The sequence below is a fragment of the Hyperolius riggenbachi genome, chromosome 6 (genome assembly GCF_040937935.1).
Source record: "Hyperolius riggenbachi isolate aHypRig1 chromosome 6, aHypRig1.pri, whole genome shotgun sequence".
In the NCBI taxonomy this organism is placed as follows: domain Eukaryota; kingdom Metazoa; phylum Chordata; class Amphibia; order Anura; family Hyperoliidae; genus Hyperolius; species Hyperolius riggenbachi.
In genome coordinates, this window is record NC_090651.1 from 360,640,742 (window position 1) to 360,663,209 (window position 22,468).

The 22,468-nt window shown below is 47.4% G+C and overlaps 1 protein-coding gene across 3 annotated transcripts in view; it reads right to left on the reverse strand.

The window, feature by feature from the left end:
• Positions 1-7,414, reverse strand: part of MUL1 (mitochondrial E3 ubiquitin protein ligase 1) — a 28,352-nt gene extending 20,938 nt beyond the window's left edge. Inside the window, exon 1 of one of the 3 annotated variants that reach the window (XM_068243215.1) lies at positions 7,369-7,414. The gene's annotated coding sequence lies outside the window, so the exon portion shown is untranslated. The other 2 variants (XM_068243217.1, XM_068243216.1) reach the window with 2 other exon arrangements.
• Positions 7,415-22,468: the final 15,054 nt, after the last annotated feature.

Sequence of the window (22,468 nt, forward strand, 5' to 3'; positions counted from 1 at the left end):
AGGGGAATGAGGAGATTCTTCCTCTAATACACATTCTTCATGCACCATCTGAACAAGGTTTATGGGTGATAGACAACACCTCTGTGTTCAATGTGCACAGCATTCTCAGTGGATTCCCTGCAGCTCTATGGGGAGTGCATATGTAGAGTATAGTACTACTGTGTAACAAAGTAAACCTGAGACAGATGAAATTAAAATTTTATACATACCTAGGGCTTCCTCCAGCCGCCTTCAGGATAATCAGTCCCTCGTTGTCCTCCTCCACCACCTGGATCTTCTGCTATGAGTCCAGGTACTTGAGCCAGTCGGGCGTAGTGCGCATGCACACACTCCGCCGCCAGGAGCATACTACACCTGTGTAGCACTATTGCGCAGGAGCAGAATGTTCCTGGCTGTGGGAGCGGCATGCGGCCGGACAGCGCTGACTGGCTGAATTACCAGGACTCATATCAGAAGATCCGGGTGGTGGAGGACAGCGAGGGACTGATTAGCCTGAAGGGGGCTGGAGGAAGCCCCAGGTATGTATAAAACTTTACTTTTCATCCATCTCAGTTACCCTTTAATTTGTAGTCACCAAACCAAATTTTAACAACATATCAAATTATTTGATTTCATCAGCAAAGGGAGTGCATACATTTGCATAAATCAGCATCAATGCAGAATTATTTCCATCTCGTTGACCATCTCGATTAGTGACACAGCTACACATCAGGCTTTATTCTTACAGCATAGATGTTATTTAGTATATAAGAGATTCCTGTGTACACATCATATATACAGTCACAATCAGCTATGTATATCTGACCTTAAAAATACGGGGACTGCTTTATTGAAGCAGCACAAGTAACTAATTTTGATTGGTTTATTTCATTTTTGTGGACTAAGCACAGCTTTTACTGTATATATACATTATTTTTAATGACCATTATCTGAGAAATAGAACATTTTATCATATTTTCTATTTTAATTACAGTTACAAATTCATTAGGAGTCGGAGTCGGTGCATTTTTCCCGACTCCGACTCCAGGCACCCAAAATTGCCCGACTCCACAGCCCTGGTAATCATCACTATGCCAATTCTGTACCAGAGTCTATAATTTGTGTTTGCAGTTGTCTGTATTATTATGTACCCCACGTTTGTTTCTTATTTTGTACTGCACCATGGAATATGTTGGCATTTATAAATCACTAATAATAATAATAATAATAATAACTACTTAACTACAGCAAGGCAACCTTTTGGGGACAGGTGCAAGACAACAGCAATTTGGGCATGCGTTCATGTTATTATATGGCTGCAGATTGATTATTTTAACCTCCCTGGCGATAAGCCTGACATAGTGTCGGCAGTGTTCTCCCCAGGCTCTTTTAGCCGGGTGCTACACCCGGCTAGATTTGGTGACCACCCGGCTGTCATTGGCTCACCTCCTCCTATGCTGTAAGCAGAGACGGAGGTGAGCCCTGCATTCTCTCATCACGCCCCACCCGGCTACTTTTTCATGCCACAGGGCTGGAAAAAAATTCTGGGAAGAACAATGGTCGGGCTAGCCGCCGCAGGGAATCGCATAGCCCCGGGAAGATTTTTAAAAAAATAAAAATAGTTGTATGTGGTTAAGCTAGCGCTTCGCTAGCTAACCATGTCCCCCAAGTGCCTCCGGTCCCCTCTGATCGCCGCCGATCACCTCCGGCATAAGTACCCCCCAGGGATCCCACGATGACGCAGTCTCCCAATCAGCACCCAGCTTCGCTATGGGGAGGATCGGAACTGTGCATGACGTCGACAATGTTATGTCCGATCGTCGCCACGGCGACGAGTGAAGCGAATCGGGAAGATGCGGCTCTCGCGGGCCAGGGACGGGTGAGCGTTGCCGGTGGCGATCGGGGGCGGGTCTAGCCAGACTGGTGCCGTGGGACTTGGGGGCCACAGTTAGCTAGCTTAGTGCTAGCTAACATAAGAACACTTATTTAACCCTCCTGGCGGTTTTTTTTTTGCCAAATTGGCAAAAATCCTTTTTTTTTTTAATTTTTTTTTTGTGTTTCATGTAAAGCTACCAGAGTGGTAGCTACATGAAACACCACTAGAGGGCGCATGTGTCCCTCTAGTGCGATCGTCGCCGGCATCAATAGCAAACAGGGGAACGCGTATATAACGCGCTCCCCTGTTTGGCTTCTCCTGTCGCCATGGCGACGATCGGAATGACGTCATCCGACGTCCTGACGTCAGACACCTCCGATCCAGCCCATAGCGCTGCCCGGAACTCATTGGTCCGGGCAGCGCAGGGCTCTGGCGGGGGGGGGGGCCCCTCTTGCGCCGCTGCGTACGGACGATCGCCGCAGAGCGGCAGCGTTCGAGCTGTACGCGCGGCTAGCAAAGTGCTAGCTGCGCGTACAGCATTTTCAATGTAGCAAATCGCTCCACCAGGGGCTGAGATATCTTCCTGCGCGGCATAGCACCGCATCTGCATACCGCCAAGGAGGTTGATAACAGTAAATTTAAAAAAAAAGACTTTGGTCATGATTCACAAAGCTTTTTCACCAGTAGCTTAGCAATAGGGGTTGCAGAGGTAGCGACCGCATCGGGGGCCCTTGGGCCAGAGGGGCTCTTCCTCCACCAAAGTATTAGCTGTTTTTTGGCCCTGTGCTGGTAATAATAACTTCTATAGATGCTTTGAATAGTGGTAATCATTAACAAACTGCTCCCCATCCCCTTCTTACACCTCTAATACTGTGGATGACCTTGGCAGGTTTTGTTGTGCCGTATCAAAGTGTTACATATAGAGTGCTAGGGGGGTGGGTGGGGGCATGTAAAACTCGCATTGGAGCCCATAGCTCCATAGCTAAGCCCCGCTTTTTACCTTATCTGTTATATTTTTAAGCAAAAACATAATATAATTAAAGGTAAGAAAAAAGTAATATTGAAATGAAGTTAATCGGGAACAACTTACTTTGAGTCATTATTTTGCTTGTAAACGTGCTGAAAGGTTATTTTTATAAATTAGTTGATAAATAAGAGATTTAGGAGAAGATTTGTGAATAGAGCCCAGGGGAGTAGCAATAGCCATAGTAGCTGCTATGGGGCCCAGGATCAGAGGGGGCCCAGGTGGTACTTAATGTATTCACCATTAACCACTTGCCAACCGCACACTCATACCGTGCGGCGGCAAAGTGGCAGCTGGAGGACCAGCAACGCAGATCTGCGTCGTCAGGTGCCTCCCTAATTAATCAGGAAAGGCCGCTCGCGCAAGCGGCCGTATCCTGTTAGATCACGGAGCGGGTCTCCGTGAAAAGCCTGCGAGCCACGTTCAGCCTAAATGTAAACGTAGGAGACATTTGTCTCCTTTGTTAACATTGTACGGCGCTGCTCTGCAGCAGCGCTGTAAGGCAGATCGGCGATCCCCGGCCAATCAGCGGGACAGCCTGTCACTGGCTGCACAGGACGAATAGCGTCCTGTGCAGCCCGGATCACCAGGGAAGAGAGGGAGGAGGGGAATTTCGCTGCGAAGGGGGGCTTTGAGGTGCCCCCCCCGCAACATGCCAGCCAAGAGGAGCTATCAGACCCCCCCCTGCACATCATCCCCATAGGGGGGGGGGGGGGGGAAAGGAGGCGATCTGATCGCTCTGCGTGCCAGCTGATCTGTACTGGGGGCTGCAGAGCCCACCCAGCACAGATCACAAAAACTAGCGCTGGTCCTTAAGGGGGGGGGGGTAAAGGCTGGGTCATCAAGTGGTTAAAGGATACCCGAGGTGACATGATGAGATAGACATGCGTATGTACAGTGCCTATCACACAAGTAACTATGCTGTGTTCCTTTTTTTCTTTCTCTGCCTGAAAGAGTGAAAGAGCACTCAGTGAGGCCTCTTTCCCACCAAGACGTTGGGTTTTAGGGGACGTTATAGGTCGCACAACGTGCCCCTAACGCAACGCCTGGTGGTGTTGGAGGAGGACGCCAGAGTGAGCCGCGTTATGCAGCTCTTTGTGCGCACTGCCTTCCGATCACGTGGTCTCCGTGGCACTGATTGGCTGGCGGGACCACGTGATGCGGAGTGTTCCACTCCGCATCACGTGGTCCCGCCAGCCAATCAGCGGCCGCTACAGGAAGACAACACTGCAAGTGCAGGGAATATTAAGTAGCCATGTGGCTGGCTACATTAGCGGACTCTCCCCGCCTCCTCTCCGGCAGCAAAATATAAAAAAATGCCCATTACTGAGCATGTGCACAAAGTCTAAACATACTGCATGCTGCACTTTCCAATAACGTGCAGCGTTACAATGTAACGCAACGTGGGCACTGTGAACAGCCCATTGATTTTTTCAGTACTGTGAGTTGGGCTGCTCTAACGTGGGACTTTAAAAAGACACTGAAGCGAAAAAAAAAACTATGATATTATGATTTGTATGTGTAGTACAGCTAAGAAATAAAACATTAAGATCAGAGACATCAGTGTAATTGTTTCCAGTACAGGAAGAGTTAAGAAACTCCAGTTATCTCTATACAAAAAAGCCATTATCTCTACGACTTTCAAAGTCTTGGAGAGGGCTGTTTTCTGACTTTTATTATCTCAAATGTTAGTTAACTATTTACTGTTCCTCTGCCAGAGGAGAGGTCATTAGTTCATAGACTGCTCTGAAAGAATCATTTTGAATGCTGAGTGTTGTGTAATCTGCACATATTATAGAATGATGCAATGTTAGAAAAAACACTATATACCTGAAAATAAAAATGAGAATATTTTCTTTGCTGCTAAACTTCTAGTAATTATTCATAGTACACAACCAATTCATTATATCAAATATATATTTTTTTCGCTTCAGTGTCTCTTTAACGTCTCACTGTGAACCAGCACATTGATTTTACAGTGCTGTGAGTTAGGGCCTTTTTCCACTAGCCTGCGATTTGCTTCTGATCGCAAGGTACATTAAACTAATGGAAACTGCAGCAGCAATTTCCATTAGTGCGATCCGATTGCGATGCGATTTTGGTCAAAGCGCAATCATCGTCCTGCTGCGTTTTGTATGCGATTGAGCTGGACTATAATGAGTATAGTAGCTCAATCGCATGGTGGAAATTGAAACGCGATTGCGATCGGAATCGCGATCGCATTTCATAGTGGAAAAGAGCCCTTAGGCTGCATTACTGGCTGCTGTAACGTGGGACTTTAACGTCTCACTGTGAAAGCAGCCTAAAAGGAGAAATTCCTGCGTGCCCAAGACAAAGGTCTCAGTACCAATGAGGCCCATACAGCATGCATACAAAAAGGGCTGGCAGCACAGAACAAAAATAAGCTCTTTATTGAAATGCCATTAAAATGACATTATAGTAAAAAAAAAAAAAGAAAGAAAAAAAAAAAAAAAAGGCTTTGGTTGGCGACAGCCCACTGCTTTGATAGCTCTTTCTCAAGCCAGTGGCTGAGTGGCTTGAGAAAGTAGAACAGGCAAAAATGGAGCACAGCGCCAAACAGTATAAAAAGGGCGCAGGAGTAATTAACATAAAAAGATATTTATCGTTTTATATCATTAAAAACTTTAGGCAGCGGGGGTTGGGGGAGAGGCAGCGGGGTGCAGGGAGTAGGATTAGTGTGCAGAGGGATACATTACCTAGTCCTGGCCGGTGATCGCTCCTTTACTTCTTCTGTTAGTTTTCAGGAGTCCTGCATCCAGCCAATCACCATGCTGCTTCAGTTTCCGCATGCCGATTGGCTGGATGAGGACTCCTGAAAGCCAACTATGAAGTGAAGGAGCGATCACCGGCCAGGACACGGTAATGTACACTAATGCTACCTAATCCTCCTCCCTCCACCCCGCTGCCTAGTGTCCCGCCGCCTCTCCCCCGACGCCTCACTAGCCTCCCTGCAATGGCGCACCATTCTGCTAATAAATCTTTTATAAAACGTTATTTACCGTTTTAATGTATTTACATTAAACCGGTAAATAGCTTTTTATGATAGCCAGAACGGTGCGCCATTATTCACTCTGCACCATTTTTAACTGTACCTTAAGAAAGAGCTATCGAAACAGCAGGCTGTCACCGCCAAAGCCTTTTTTTTTTTTTACTATTATGTCATTTTAACCTCCTTAGCGGTAATCCCGAGTCACGCTCGGGATGGAAATCCACAGCTCAGAGCGGTAATCCCGTGCCTGAATGAGTTAAATGCAGGAACTGCTGCAGATCTCTCTGTGGAATATTTTTTTCTTCTTGTTTTTAGGGTCTAAGGGCCCATTAAAACTAGCAGCGCTTTTCTGAGGGTTTTGCAGGTGGTTAACTTTTGAAATTGCGCCCATTCACTTTAATAAAAATCACAGAAATCTGCGATATTTACCACAATTTTAATGAAAGCGGGCGTGATTTTTTTAAAAAGCGAATCAATTGCAAAATGCTCAGAACAGCGCTTCTAGCGTGAATGGGTCGTAAAAGCTTATGAAAAAATTGCACGGCTTTTGGACCCAAAATCTGGAAATGATCATAATGCCAGGGAGGTTAAAGAGGCTCAGAGACAAAATACGGGCGGATCGCTCAAAAGCAGTCTTATCACCCGAATGAGTCTGTACACATGCCCGATTTGGCGTGCGGACGACTGAACGACAGGACGTTAAAACGACCCATTGTTCGCAAAAATCCGCCGTGTATATGGGTCTTTAAGAGTGCCTGTGTTCCAACATTTTAGCATACCCGACAGAATAGCATACATATGCTACTGAGCATGTGCAAAGTCATGCAGGTCATACATTAACCCCATAATCCCCATCAGCAGCACTAACCTTGCAACCTGAGTTAGCTGCGATCCCTAGCTATGCCGCTAATAGAGCCCACTGTGTAAAACTCCAGTTTATTTACAGTAAATAGTAAAAACTGACTTTCACTTTCTTTTTTGGGTCACACACCCTCTAAACAGGGCAGCCTCTGGATCAATATCCTGAGCTGCTACTAAACAAGGCAGCACTGGCCACGTCCCCTTCCCTTTTTATGACAGGCTCACTTTAAATATACCAGTTCACGAAACTTTGAAACCCTGTTAGTTTTTTAACCCTTCGAGGACTTCTGGAAGGAAAGAGCAGAGATATCACCACCAGCAGGGGACTTCCATCTAATGACCTAGAAGCAGATCTCATGAACTCTGGTACAGGGGGCCAATTCCACCCGGGGGTGTACCCAGCACAGGCGTGACTGCCCCTCCTCCTCCTCCCCCCCCAATGTCACCAGCATGGTGTCAGGAAGGAGATCATTTAAAGGACACCCAGTCCCCTCTTCCCCCCGGTGCCTTGTGGGTCTGTCAGTCAGCCCTCCCCTCCTCACACACCGGGGCGTCCTGCAGCCCGAGAGCTCAGGGGTTACCCAGAGGCGCAGACTGTCCTCCCCCTCCTCTACTTACTTCCTGCTCCCGCCGCGCGACGCTCTGGTGACGTCACGCGAGGCCGCTGTGCGGGAGCGCGAGGAGTAGGCGGGGACATCCGGCCTGTGCTCGCTGTGTGCGGCGCCCGCGTGACTCGCCACCTGCCTCACGCGCTGCTGGATGGAAGGGTCTATATAGCGAATGGGAAATATTAGAAATCAAAGGAGTTTAACCCGTGATGATAAAGTTGCTTCTGAAAGCAAAAAAATGGAAAGAAAATGAATGGGGGAAGGAATGGGAGGTTGATGTGGTGCACCCCTCTGTGGGGCAAATTTACAAAGTAGGACTGCTAGGCCACCAATTATAATGTTGATGTTTCTTTTTTCTTCCACCAGATTGTTTGATTTTTGGCCAACTGCTTCGTTTGCGCTCCAGTGTTCTTAAAGGGAACCTGTTATGTAACAACAAACAGCTGCTATTGCTATGCCCATGACATCAAAAAATTCATACATACCTGGGTTTTCCTCCAGCACCCTTAGGCCTGATCTCTTCCTAGGCGCCATCCTCCACCTCCTGTGGGTTTTCAGTAACCTTGGAAGTCAGGGAATACTCTGCATGTGAGCCCGGCCTGCGCAGACTGGGCAAAGTTACCTGAAGCCCTTACTGAGGACCCAGGAGGATGGTGCCAAGGGAGCGATCAGGCTGAAGAGGGCTAAAGGAAGCCCCAGGTGTGTATGTTTTTTTTTAAGATCTTAAGTCAAATGAAAAAAAAAAGAGATTTTAACTAACGTGGGGCCTCTTCCAGCCTCCTGGACTCTTACTGAGCCCACAACGTCCTCCTGATCCACTTTGTGCAGCGGCGGCGGCTGTCTAAACTTGACCTCCGAAGAACCCGCGATCCTGCAAATACTCTAGCTGAATCCAGCTCCAGAATCTAGCAGGGGATCAAGAGCCCGCAGTGATGACTACAGCTCACGTGCAGAGTTGGGGACTCAGAGGAGTAGAGATCTCACCACCAAAGTCCCCGAGAGATGGCAGAATCTAGCAGGGTACCAGGAGCTTCCGCTAATGAGCTGAAAACTTAGAAGAGTGGAGATCTCCGCAACAAAGTCCTAAGAGATTGCCGAATCTGTCGAATGATCAGGGACCCCCAGTAATGAGTATGTCGTGTGCAGGGCTGGGAAGTGAAAGTAGAGATCTCACCACCAAGCCCTGAGAGATGGCAGAATCTAGCAAGGTACCAGGAGCTTGTGATTATGAGATGTGCAGAGCTGGGGGCTCAGAAGAGTAGAGATCTCTTCACCAAAGTCTGAAGAGATGGAATAATCTAGCAAAGGATCAGGAACTCCTGCTAATGAATATGTCACATGTGCAGAGCTGGGGGCTCAGAAGAGTAGAGATCTGCCAAAGTCCTGAGAGATATGCCGAATCTAGCGGGGTATAAAGAGCTTGTGCTAATGAGATCATGTGTGCAGAGCGGGGGACTCACAAGAGCAGAGATATAAACACTAGCGATGGTCTAACGTCCTGGCATGTACCGTCTGAGGCTAGATTCACAGTGGGACGTTGCATTTTGATGCCACGTTAATGTCACACCACAAGCTTACAACGCAACAAAAAGTGGCAACGCAGCGTTACCGTCGCATACAGCAGATACAGTAAAAATACAGGCAATGAAAAGTATGCTTCCAAGTCATTACTGAGCATGTGCAAACAGTCCAACGCAGCTAATAACGTGTATAACGCACTGCATGCAGTACTTTTACTTAACGTGCAGCGTTAGACACCAACGCAACGTGTGCACTGGGAACAGGGCATTGATTTTTCATTGCAGTGAGTTATTCTGCGTTAAATGTTGTTTTAACGCGCGACTTTAACGTCCCACTGTGAACTTAGCCTCAGTGGTTTGAAAGTGTAGAATATTTGCAAGTCTCCTGTGCTTGTGACATGCTTAGGAGCACCAACTAGGTGGACATTAATGGTACAATCTCACAATCGTTTGGCCGTACGATCAATCCTGACAAGCGAAAGGTTTTGGACTAGTCCAGGGGTTCTCAAACTGGGTGCCACGGCACCCTGGTGCGCCTCAGGCCCCTTTCAGGGGTGCCTCGGCATGCATCCCTATCCTTTATGCTATACCATCAGGTAATGCAACCACGCATTGATATACAATGCGGCTGCATTACCTGCTAGTTAACCTTTAGTCCCCGCAACCATGGTTGAGGTTGACCATGAAGAATCGTGGTGCCTAATGAGCATCACTAGCTACTTGGAGCGGGGCGTCGCCTGATAAGGGTCATAACGTAATTTTGGTAGTTGTTTTTGCCGAGGGGTGCCTTGAAAAAATTTCAAAGCCTTTAAGGGTGCCCTCACACAAAAAAGTTTGGTAACCACTGGACTAGTCTATCTCTTCATAGGGGATTCTCAGCAAGGCTTTTATTCTTTATAAAGATATTCCCTAAAAAGGATTTAAACAATGATGCTGGCCAGCTTCCCTGCTCGCTACACAGTTTTTTGGGCAGTTGGACAGAGCAACTGCCATTCACTGAGGCCTCTTTTCCACCAACTGTTTCTAGGCAGTGAAATGTCTCTCACAACTGCTCACTGCTGCCTGGTAACTGCTTGTCGCTGCCTGGTAACTGCTCACTGCTGCCTGGCAACTGCTTGCTGAGCACACAGCTCAACAGTTTGTGGAAAAGAGGCCTGAGTGCTTTTGAAAATAAATAAAACCCTGAGAATCCCCCCATGAAGAGGTGGACTAGTCCAAAACCTGTCAGTTCTGTCAAATTTCTACTACCTACTGTAAGTGACAGCAACATAGGAGAAAAGTAATTTATGGCTCATTTTACTCTGGAAGAAACGTACGGTACTTCTTATTGTATATGTTTGCACATATTTTAAATTCTACAATTTTTCGCCATAGTGCCCCTTTAAGAAATTGAAAATTATGGGTTCTGTTAAAGGGGAACTGAAGTAAGAGGTATACGGAGGCTGCCATATTTATTTCCTTTTAATCAATACCAGTTGCCTGGCAGCCCTGCTGATCCTCTGCCTCTAATACTATTAGCCATAGCCCTTGAACAAGCATGCAGCAGATCAGGTGTTTCAGACTTTAGGCTGCTTTCACAGTGGGACGTTACAGGCGCACGTTAGAGCAGCCTGTAAGGCACACCACCGCACAGCAATGAAAAATCAATGGGCTGTTCACAGTGCCCACGCTGCGTTACACAGTAACGCTGCGCCATTAGACAACGTACTGCATGCAGTACTTTGTAAGCGGCAGAGCCGCGTTAGACTGTTTGCACATGCTCAGTAACGTTGGGGAGGAGCGGAGAGCGGCCAGGCACATGGCTAATTAATATTCACTGCACTCAGTGACGTGCAGTGTTTACTTCCTGGAGCGGCCGCTCTGTGCGGCGATTGGCCGGCAGGACCACGTGATGCCGCATGCGTCCAAGAGTATGCATCACGGCATCACGGACGCCAGAGTGAGCTGCACAACGCGGCTCACTCTGACGTCCAAAGCAGGTAGCACCAGGCGTTGTGTTAGGGGCAGGTTATGCGACCATAACGTCCCCTAAAACGCAACGTCCTACTGTGAAACCAGCCTTAAAGTCAGATCTGACAAGACTAGCTGCATGCTTGTTTCTGGTGTTATTCAGATACTTCAGCAGAGAAATAGACCAGCAGGGCTGCCAGGCAACTGGTATTGATTAAAAGGAAATAAATATGGCAGCCTCCGTATACCTCATACTTCAGTTCCTGTTTACAACAAAACCAAGATCAGGTGGACTAACTAACATTTCAGCCATAACTGCCAGAAAACCTGTCGGTTTCATGTGGCAGGATTCTCAGGAATGAGTAGCTTGCTGTGAGTTTATTTCAGAGTGCAATACACGGAAATACCTGCGGGGGGAGGAGGGGAGGGGGCAGAATAGGTCAGTGTGTCAGAGAGGCGCCTGGGGCTACACATCTATCTGGGTCACAGAGGTGTTATTTATTACCTGTGTACCTGACAATGCACCTTCCCTGGGGGTCTTCTGCCCTCGATACTCACCTTTCCCCATAATCCCCGCTGAACACACTGGAGCCAAAGTATTATTTCGTTGCTGAGACTTAAATCCGCTTTAGAACGAGGGAGTGAGAGAGAGACATCTTTACTTATGTATGATCTCTCCCTCCGCCTGACAGTTTCCATGGCAGCCTTCTGAAGTCGGCTACTTGACGACGTCTTTTTCAGAAGTTTAGTTGCCGTGGAAACACTGCGCAGATTGTTTTATATATTTAGAAACTTTTCTGATACCGCTGCGTCAGTTGAATTTATTTCATTTGGAGGGAGGGGAGGGGGGGATGAATTATTGAACGAGGAGATCGCTTGCGTCTATCCTGCGAGTCGGGCGGTTTTACCCAGAGGGGAAGCAACCATCAGATAGCTTTGGCAGAGATATCGTAGATGCAGACGGTGCAAAGGCCACGGTGATGTGTTAATTTATCGTCTTAAGGTGGCAGCCAACGATACAATCCCATGAACGGTTGCTCGTTTCTGGTCATGCAAGACAAATATTATTTATATTGTGCTTTTCTCCTGGCGGACTGAAAATGCCAGAGCTGCAGCCACTAGGGAACGCTCAGTAGGCAGTAGCATTGTTAGGGAGTCTTGCCTAAGGACTCCTTACTGAATAGGGGCTGGCTGACTGAACAGGAAAAGCCAAGATTTGAACCCTGGTTGCGTGTGTCAGAGGCAGAGCCCTTAACCAGTACACCAACCAGTACACCATCCATCCAAACCTTATGCCAAACCATATGCCATATGTCCATGGGCAATAACGATCTTGCCCTGTCCTGGCTTTCATCCTACCTCTCCAACCGCTCCTTCACAACCGCCTTCAATGAGTCCTCATCCACCCCCAACCACCTCTCGGTGGGAGTCCCCCAAGGTTTGGTCCTTGGCCCCCTACTGTTCACCCTATGCAAATCCTCCATTGGCAAGGTTATCTTCTCCATGGGTTTTAACTATCATCTGTATGCAGATGATACCCAGATCTACCTCCACACTCCTGACATATCCACCACTACCATGGACAAGGTCTCCTCCTGCCTATCTGCCATCTCCTCCTGGATGTCCTCAAGGTTCCTGAAACTAAATCTAGACAAAACGGAATTTATGATCTTCCCACCCGGCCATCCATGAACCTCCCAGATGTGCATGTCACTATTAACCACACTACCATTCGCCCTACCTCTCAAGCCCGCTGTCTGGGTGTCACCCTGGACTCCGAACCCTCCTTCACTCCCCACATCCAAAACCTCACAAAGTCCTGCAACTTCCTCCTTCGTAACATCTGTAAGATTCGCCCTTTCCTGACCTTTGCCACCACCAAACTCCTCCTCGCTGTCTGGTCTCCCTATGACCCGAACAGCCCCACTGCAGTCCATCATGAATGCGGCAGCCAGAATTATCCACTGCTCCCATCGCTCCACCACGGCGGATCCCCTTCTTGAATCCCTCCACTGGCTTCCTATCCAGACCAGAATCAGATTCAAGATATTGTGTCTGGCCTACAAATCCGTCCACAAAAACCTGTCCAACCTACATTTCCGATCTTACTCAGAGGTACACATCTAGCCACTCACTCCACTCTTCCAATGAACTTCGCCTAACCGCCCCCCGCATTACCCAGTCCCATGCACGCCTCCAGGACTTCTCAAGAGCTGCTCCAACACTATGGAACTCCCTACCTCCACTCATTAGGGCAGCCCCCTCCTTCAACATCTTCAAGAAAGCCCTCAAAACTCACCTTTTCACTCTGGCCTACTACCCCTCACAAGTGCTCTAAACCCACAGCTGAACTCTGGTCCCCTACCTTTCGTGTCCTTACCTCTCCCTCTAGATCAGGAATGTCAAACCGGTCCTACGAGGGCCGAGATCCTCACACATTTTTGGCACAGCTCAAATAAATTGATGGGTCTGAATCAGGAAAGGTGTGGTCCATCAGGTAGAACACATTCCTCTCTTTCTCAGTCCATCCTAAACACCGGCATGGATCTGGCCCTCCAGGCCTGGAGTTCGACACCTGTGCTCTAGATTGTAAAGCAGACCATACACTAGCCGATTACCCGTCGATCGACAGCAGATTCGATCACTGGGATCGAATCTGCTGTCACATCGTTCGCGCTAAACGCTAAATTTCGATCTATTTCGTCCCGAAATAGATCGATCCCGTCGATCGCTCCATGCGGGAAATTACCGTCGATCGCCCGCGGGTAGGGAGCGCGTCGCTAGCGGCGTGCAATCGACGCAGGTATACATTACCTGAAGCTGGCTCCCGGCATCTTCTCCACAACACCTCCCGGCTCCCATCTTCTCTGCATCACCTTCCGCATCACGGCATCCGTATATAACTTCCTGTGTCACTGCAGTGACAGCGGAAGTACAAATAGAGGCCGCTCTATTTGAACTTCCGCTGTCACTGGAGTGACAGAAAGTTATACGCGGATGCCGTGATGCGGAAGGTGATGCGGAGAAGATGCCAGCTGGGAGCCGATGCTGAGAAGATGCCCGAGACCAGGCTTCAGGTAATGTATGTGGGGGGGGGACAGGCGGCAGCTCAGCAGATGGTGAATCGGTTTCAGGCTGAAATCGATTCACAATCTGTTTGCAGTAAAGGCAGCCATACGATCCCTCTCTGATCAGATTCGTTCAGAGAGGCATCTATCTGTTGGTCGAATCTGATGGCAAATCGACCAGTGTATGGCTACCTTTAGCCTTTGGGCAAGGTCCTCCTCCTTTTGTGTCCTACCTGATCATGCACCTCCATTACTGTGAACCCAAGCTATGCATCTGAGTGAACCTAACTTGCCTAATCTCCATGCTCCATCCAGTGACTAAGCATTACCTTGTACTCGTACTGTGCTGCATGATCTGGTCTTTCTTGTATTCCTGTATTGTCATATTGCTGTTTGTCACCCCTAAATATTGTCTGTAACCTAAACTAATGTCCAGCGCTGCGTAATATGTTGGAGCTTTATAAGTACAATAAATACATATGCTTGTTGTCATTCATTTCTATCTAGTAAGTGCAGGTATTTTTGCGCATTTGTAATTCATTAGAAGTTAACACACTACGGAGCGCTCCTCCCGTTCTTGTCTTTCTACACTATCCATCCAGCCAGCCAGCCATCATAGTTATTGTCAATCAATCTTGCCAACCAATCAGGTTAATGGAACTGATTTTTTAATTTTTTTTTGCTTTGGATCAGCCCATCAATCTGATCGGATCGGTTAGAAACGTTTTGGCTGTTAGTGGATTTGACCAAACATTTCCGATTGATCATCCCCGGGGTAAAACTGGGCAGATATGTACAGATTTTCCCTCCGACGTGGCAGGCTGATCAATCGCTCTATGATTGGAATCTGATAGGATTATGATTGATTCCTGCCACATACAGCATATCAACATTCAATAGATATCAGCAGGGCATCAGTTAAAAATCAATCAAATTGCAGAGTGGCGGTGCAAAGCTCTGGCCCCGCCCCAGCCACGTCACTTTCTCTAACTTATCCAATCGAATTGCAGAGTGGTGGTGCAAAGCTCTGGCCCCGCCCCAGCCACGTCACTTTCTCTAACTTATCCAATCGAATTGCAGAGTGGCGGTGCAAAGCTCTGGCCCCGCCCCAGCCACGTCACTTTCTCTAACCTATCCAATCGATTATTGGACCAAATCAATAGAAATGGGGTCGATCGGACGTGTTGGGGCAATAGATACCTGCAGGGGTGTTGCTAGGATCCTAAGAGATCCGGTGCACTTTTGGGCATTCCAAGCGAAAAATGGGTGTTGCTGCACAAGAATGTGGGTGTGGTCCTGGGTGGAGCCAAATTTACATGAACCTAACAGTGGTCTAAGTAGGCCTGCCCAGAAAAATGTTGGATGAAGCCCCCCCCTCTCCATTTATACAAAAAAAAAAAACATCACATAAATAGACGGTGTCACTTAACATACCATAACTAGGCAGAATTATCTGGCTTCTGTGCTGGCTGGTCTGGCTTGCTGATGGGTGGGCTGGCCTGCTGACAGGTTGTCTGGCAGTCCCCCTATAGCATTCCGAGACCTTATAGTGGAACTCCTCCCATGGCCTCCCAGGGGCTCTAGCATTTGATGCATCCTCAGACACTATGGGAAGAAATCCGGAAGAGAACATGTCTGCATAATCTGGAGACCAAGGTGAGTACTGCCAGCTGCTGCCCAACTCTGCCTGGGGGACAATCGGGGCACCCCAGGATAGATCCGTGGCACGTGCCACTGATCTTTGGGGCTAGCAACACCCCTGGATATCTGGCACATTTGATCAGAGTTATTGAATCTGATGGTAATCGAAAGGGGGAAATTGATAGGTGTATGGCCAGCTTAAGTCTCTCCACTCCCTGCCCATTGCTACCTGGTAGTACAACAAGAGAAATAAAATGAGGGCCTGATTTTGTGACCCACTTCCCTTTGTTAGTGCCAGCCGATGTGTGCAAAGCTCCGCCCCTTCTTGGCTTTTCAGGAGTTCGTGGGATGTTACATCCTACAGAGCCTGGAGGAAGCAGAGAAGGAAGCCTGACCACAAGTTCACTCCAGATAAAAGTATTTAAAGAATCATCACTTCAACAATCTACCGTATATACTCGCATATAAGCCGACCCCCCCAACTTTTACATCAGAAATCAGGGAAAAATTATTGACTCGCATATAAGTCGGGGGTAGGAAATGCAGTGGCTTAAAACTCCAGTAAATGTTCACAATCTACAATTTGATACTGGACTGATGGCAGACAGAGCTCCTTGTAAGTACTGTAAATCTCCAGTACAATTTGGAAGTCAGCTGTAGCAAGGACTTGTACATGTGCTCACATTAACATGTGTTAATATTACAATTAGCAAATGTGCAAGTCCTGCATACAGTGACTTCAAGATTGTACTGGAGATTTACCCTGCCTAACAAGTTGTGCCTGTCATCAGCCCAGTAATGACCCTCGACTGCCAGCATATTTTTTTTCCTTTTTCAGTAGTCCAGGAGCCCTCTTTAGCTTCCATGCCTCTCACACTGTCAAACTTTTCAGGTGTGGACACTCACCTTATGCAAGGCCCCGAGTGGAGTGTGCAGCCAACAGAGTGGAGTAAATGTCATCTAGTGCACTAAATGACATTTACTCCACTCTGTTGGCTGCACGCTCCACTCGGGGCCTTGCATAAGGTGAGTGTCCACACCTGAAAAGGTTATGACTCGCATATAAGCCGACAGGGTGAATTTTGAGCACATTTTCTGTGCTCAAAAATTCTGCTTATATGCGAGTATATATGGTAATCTCCTGCACTACTGCTATGTTTCTCCTTAACATCAGTGAGTTATATGCAAGGAACCTGAAGTGAGAGGGATATGGAGGCTGCCATATTTCTTTAATTTTAAACAATACCAGTTGCCTGGCTGTCCTTCTAAACCTCTGCCTACAATACCTTTAGCCATAGACCAGGGTTGTAACTAGAAATCACTGGGCCCCCCTGCAAAACTTTGGACAGAACTTTGTATGATTCCTTATCATTGGCTGAGCAGATGCAGTTATTAGAACAATTGTGTAGAGAGCAGAAAGTTTTTTCTCAGTGCCCTTAGTTGTCTGTCTCTCAGGATGGGGCCCCCTGTGGGTTCTGGGCCCCCTTGCAGCTGCATCCCTATTGGGTCTATTGTTATGCCCCTGCCATAGCCCCTGAACAAGCATGCAGCAGATCAGGTGTTTCTGGCTGAAGTGTGACTGGATTAGCTGGATTAGCTGCTTGCTTGTTCAGGTGTCTGATACAGACAGTACTGCAGCCAAAGAAATCAGCGGAATTGCCAATGGCATATTTTTTAACCACTCTGCTTTCCCCTCTTTTACACTGGTGCATTGTGTTTCCCTGTTTTGCCACAGGTAAACTACACCAATGAAAGTCTTTGGGTTATTTCGTACCTGCGCCATTTGATGCGCCGGAAGTCTCCAATTTAACAAGCGGGCGGCGCAGGAGCAGCAGCGCGTCATGGCCAGCATGTGCAGTGACCCGGAGTCCGCTAAGTCTATTGTGACACAGATATTTTCAATTGTTTTGGCATTTGCATTGCAGCACACATGTGCGGAAGCTTTTTGTCAATACTATTCTGAACAATTCTTATTTTGGCCACAGGAAGTGAGCGCTGGAGAGCGTCACTTCCTGTTTGGCCTGCAGCCAGAATGAAGATTACCGCACACTAGTGCGGTAATCTTCATTCCTCTAAAGGCTTTTTTTTGGTGTTGAACTAAAACCTCAGGTTAGCAGTGTGAAACCGGCCTGAAGTTTCCGTACAATTTTGGCATTTCAACAGTAAGGCCCAGTGCACACCAAAACCGCTAGCAGATCCACAAAACGCTAGTGGTTTTTGGAGCGGATTTAAAGCACGTGTGATTGTGCATAGATAAGGATCTAAAGAAAAGATCAGCGCCGACCAGTGGCGTAGCTAAGGAGTGCTTTATTCTATTTTTCCCTTTTCGTGTTCGTCTCTCTTGTTTATGGCGGAGTCCTCCACCAGCACAGAGTAAGGCCCAGTGCACATCAAAACCGCTAGCAGATCTGCAAAACGCTAGCGGTTTTGAGATTTCAGAGCGATTCTAGGCATGTTTAGAGTCGTTTTCTAAACATGCCTAGCGGTTTTGGGAGCGTTTTTGTGTATCAGATTACATATATTGTTACAGTAAAAGCTGTTACTAAACAGCTTCTGATGTAGCGTTTTTCAGAGCGGTTTGCGTTTATCCTATACTTTACATTGAGGCAGAAACGCTTCTACAAACCTCAAACCGCCGGTGTGCACCAGCCCCTTGAAATACATTAGCCAAGCGGTTTTACAGGCGGATGCGGCCGGCGGATCGCATCCAAAACCGCTTGATGTGCACTGGGCCTCACTATTAATACAGAAATAACGTTTTTTTTTTGTTACTAAATCTTACTAACTCTGTTTTTAATATATATATATGTTGTCTAGACTTTCTTTGTGTAATTTTTTTTTTATTTTAGGCATTTTACAGGGGAAAATGCAGATAATTTAATAATAAAAAACATTTTTTCTTTTTTAATCCTCCCTAATTTACATGTGACTTGTGCCACAATTATAAAACATCTCAAAATATATTATTGTCCCGATTAAAATGATACCATACATGCCATATTTCATCACTAGTTGGGCATGTAGCTCACCATAATCACCAATCTGTGCATCTGTAGTGACTGGATGCCACAAATTCGCATTCGCGTGCAAATACACAATTCTAACTCTAGCTAGTCCCATAGAAAAAAAAAAGGTTACCGTATATCCTCGCACAAAGCCGACCCGCGTATAAGCCGAGGTACCCACTTTTCCCTCAGAAACCAGGAAAAAGTGATTGACTCGCGTATAAGTCCCCCTCCCCAATATAGCCCCCTCCACAGTAGCCTGATGTGCCCTCAGTACAAGTCAGCCCCCCTCCCCATAGCCAAATGTGCCCTAAGGAAGATGCAGGTGTATCTCAAGACGCCACTAGATGACGTCATAGGTATGAGACACAGCGATTGCCATACAGGCAGAATCCCCGATCATTTCACCGCTGACACATTGCACGCTCCGTTCCACAAGCCAGGGGACACAGGTAGTCTTGAGCAGCTCTGCACACCATGTAGCAGTGGATGGGGGCACCGACACAGCAGCGAGCCAGCTGGCAAGAGCAGGATCACTAGTGCACAATCCTTACGCTCCTCTGCCATTAACAAAATCCGCTCCACCATCCGTTCTGCTCCATTGACTGGCATATAAGCCGAGGGCGTAACTTTTCAGCACAGTTTGGGCACGATTCACTAACCGGCGCTAAGCCTAATCTGTTTGTGGGCACAAACCACAGCGCTAGGTGTGCGATGAAAACAGCGCATTGGGTGCCCTGTTTTACCGGTCAGGCGTTTCCATGGCAGCGGCGGGTGCGTTGTTATCGTCGCACCGCACACTATGCAGGGCTGCGCGCACTGCCCTGGGCTATGCGCGATGTAGATTTGCGGGGCAATTAGTGCCCGCAAAGCTACTTATGGAGCACGAAGTGGCTTTTCACAGCTAAGACTTGGCGCCGCTTTGTGAATCAAGCCCTTTATGAGCTGATAAATTAGGATTATATGCGAGTAGATATAACATTATATAACAACTAGCGATGAAATATGGCATGTATGGTATCATTTTAATCGGGACAAGTCAAATAATGTGTTTATAAGTGTTTTATAATTGCAGAGAGTGTAAAACCCTATACTTTTCTTTTTGAGCAAAACTTAAACATTAAGGGGAATTCCAAAGCACGCCTTTGTGAGCGTACTCTCATGCCAGTTGCGCTTCTGGAGCAAGCAATTCCTTCACAGGATACCCCAGTACTGATACATTGCTAGGGAACAGCATAACGATGCATCTATACAGTGATGGGTCCCCGAACCGCCCCCATAGTGAACGCAACCATTACAGGTGTCAGAGAATCCTAAGGCCAAGTATAGGTGACCCAATGGGGTTAATTAGGTAGGGATTAAAAGTTAAAGAGAAACTGTGACCAAGAATTGAACTTCATCCCAATCAGTAGCTGATACCCCCTTTCCCATGAGAAATCCTTACCTTTTCTCAAATGGATCATCAGAGGGTCTTTATGGCTGATATTGTAGTGAAACCCCTCCCACAGTGTGATGTCAGGACCATGGTTCTGATAGTTTCCTGTCTGTGAACCTCATTGCATTGTGGTAAATAACAGCAGTTTGCAGCTAGGTCCAACTACAAAAAAAAGCAAGCATCATCTCTTTCCAGTGACATCACCTGCCAGCAGTAAAAATGTCAGCATGTGATAAATGTCAGAATGTAAATCAGGGAGCGGAAAGATTTTACAACGGGCAAACACTGACTAAATCATTTATACATAATTATTGTAAAAAATGAAACACTTTTTTATTACATTATTTTCACTGGAGTTCCTCTTTAACCACAGGGGGCACTTTATTATTTAACAGTTTTTTGCTGTTTATTTAACTTATTATTTTGCTGTTTATTTATAGTTGTGTAATGCACTATAAGTGGACATAAAGGTAGCGGCTCTATGAGCGGGGCGGTCGGTGTGAGGCACTGGCTCTGCCTGATGGCCGTTTCTCTTACTGGGAGCTTCTTCCGAGGTAAAAATGGTGGAAAATTTGCTTCGGAAGAAGCTCCTGTCACAGAGATCTCCTATAGAGATTCGCATTAGTGTGCAAATTCACAAATCTAACTCTAGCTAGTCCTGTAAGGAAAAGGGGTTATTTCAACACCCTTTCTAGAGAAAGCAAAATATAACAATATCAGTAAAAACTGGTATGGTAATGTTCTCTCCGATCCTGATATACTTTGTGCTGCTGGAGGACTCTGCTCCCTCTCCTGATGTACTCTGTGCTGCTGGAGGACTCTGCTCCCTCTCCTGATGTACTCTGTGCTGCTGGAGGACTCTGCTCCCTCTCCTGATGTACTCTGTGCTGCTGGAGGACTCTGCTCCCTCTCCTGATGTACTCTGTGCTGCTGGAGGACTCTGCTCCCTCTCCTGATGTACTCTGTGCTGCTGGAGGACTCTGCTCCCTCTCCGATCCTGATATACTTTGTGCTGCTGGATGACTCTCTTCCCGATAGACTCTGTGCTGCTGGAGGACTCTTTTCCCTCTCCTGATGTACTCTGTGCTGCTGGAGGACTCTGCTCCTTCCTCTATCTAACTCTCCTCTCCTCATATACTCTGCACTGCTGGAGGACTCTGCTCCTCCCTCTATCTAAGGCCCAGTGCACACCGAGCGGTTTTTGGAGCGATCCGCCGGCCGCATCCACCTATAAAAACGCTTGTCTAATGTATTGCAATGGGATGGTGCACACCGGCGGTTTGCGGTTTTTGCCAAGCCGCAAACGCGCCTCCTGCTGCGCGTTTGCGGTTTTCGGAAGCGTTTCGTCCTCAATGTAAAGTATAGGAAAAACGCAAACCGCTCTGAAAAACGCTAGTTCAGAGCGGTTTGCCAGGCATTTTTGTTACAGTAGCTGTTCAGTAACAGCTTTTACTGTAACAATATGTGTAATCTGCTACACAAAAACGCACCCAAAACCGCTAGGTATGTTTAGAAAACCTCTCTAAACATACCTAGAATCGCTCTGAAATCAGCTCCCAAAACCGCTAGCGTATTGCGGATCTGCTAGCGGTTTTGGTGTGCACTGGGCCTTACTCTCCTCTCCTGATGTAGTCTGCACTGCTGGAGGACTCTGCTCTGTTTGCTGTATATGGACAGGTGCTCTCTCCTGATATACTCTGTGCTGCTGGAGGATTCTGCTCCTTCCTCTAACTCTCCTCTCCTGATATACTCTGTGCTGCTGGAGGACTCTGTTCCTTCCTCTATCTAACACTCCTCTCCTGATATACTCTGTGCTGCTGGAGGACTCTGCTCCTTCCTCTAACTCTCCTCTCCTGATATACTCTGTGCTGCTGGAGGACTCTGCTCCTTCCTCTAACTCTCCTCTCCTGATATACTCTGTGCTGCTGGAGGACTCTGCTCCTTCCTCTAACTCTCCTCTCCTGATATACTCTGTGCTGCTGGAGGACTCTGCTCCTTCCTCTAACTCTCCTCTCCTGATATACTCTGTGCTGCTGGAGGACTCTGCTCCTTCCTCTAACTCTCCTCTCCTGATATACTCTGTGCTGCTGGAGGACTCTGCTCCTTCCTCTAACTCTCCTCTCCTGATATACTCTGTGCTGCTGGAGGACTCTGCTGCTTCCTCTAACTCTCCTTTCCTGATATACTCTGTGCTGCTGGAGGACTCTGCTCCTTCCTCTATATAACTCTCCTCTCCTGATATACTCTGTGCTGCTGTAGGACTCTGCTCCTTCCTCTAACTCTCCTCTCCTGATATATTCTGTGCTGCTGGAGGACTCTGCTCCTTCCTCTAACCCTCCTCTCCTGATATACTCTGTGCTGCTGGAGGACTCTGCTCCTTCCTCTAACTCTCCTCTCCTGATATACTCTGTGCTGCTGGAGGACTCTGCTCCTTCCTCTATCTAACTCTCCTCTCCTGATATACTCTGTGCTGCTGGAGGACTCTGCTCCC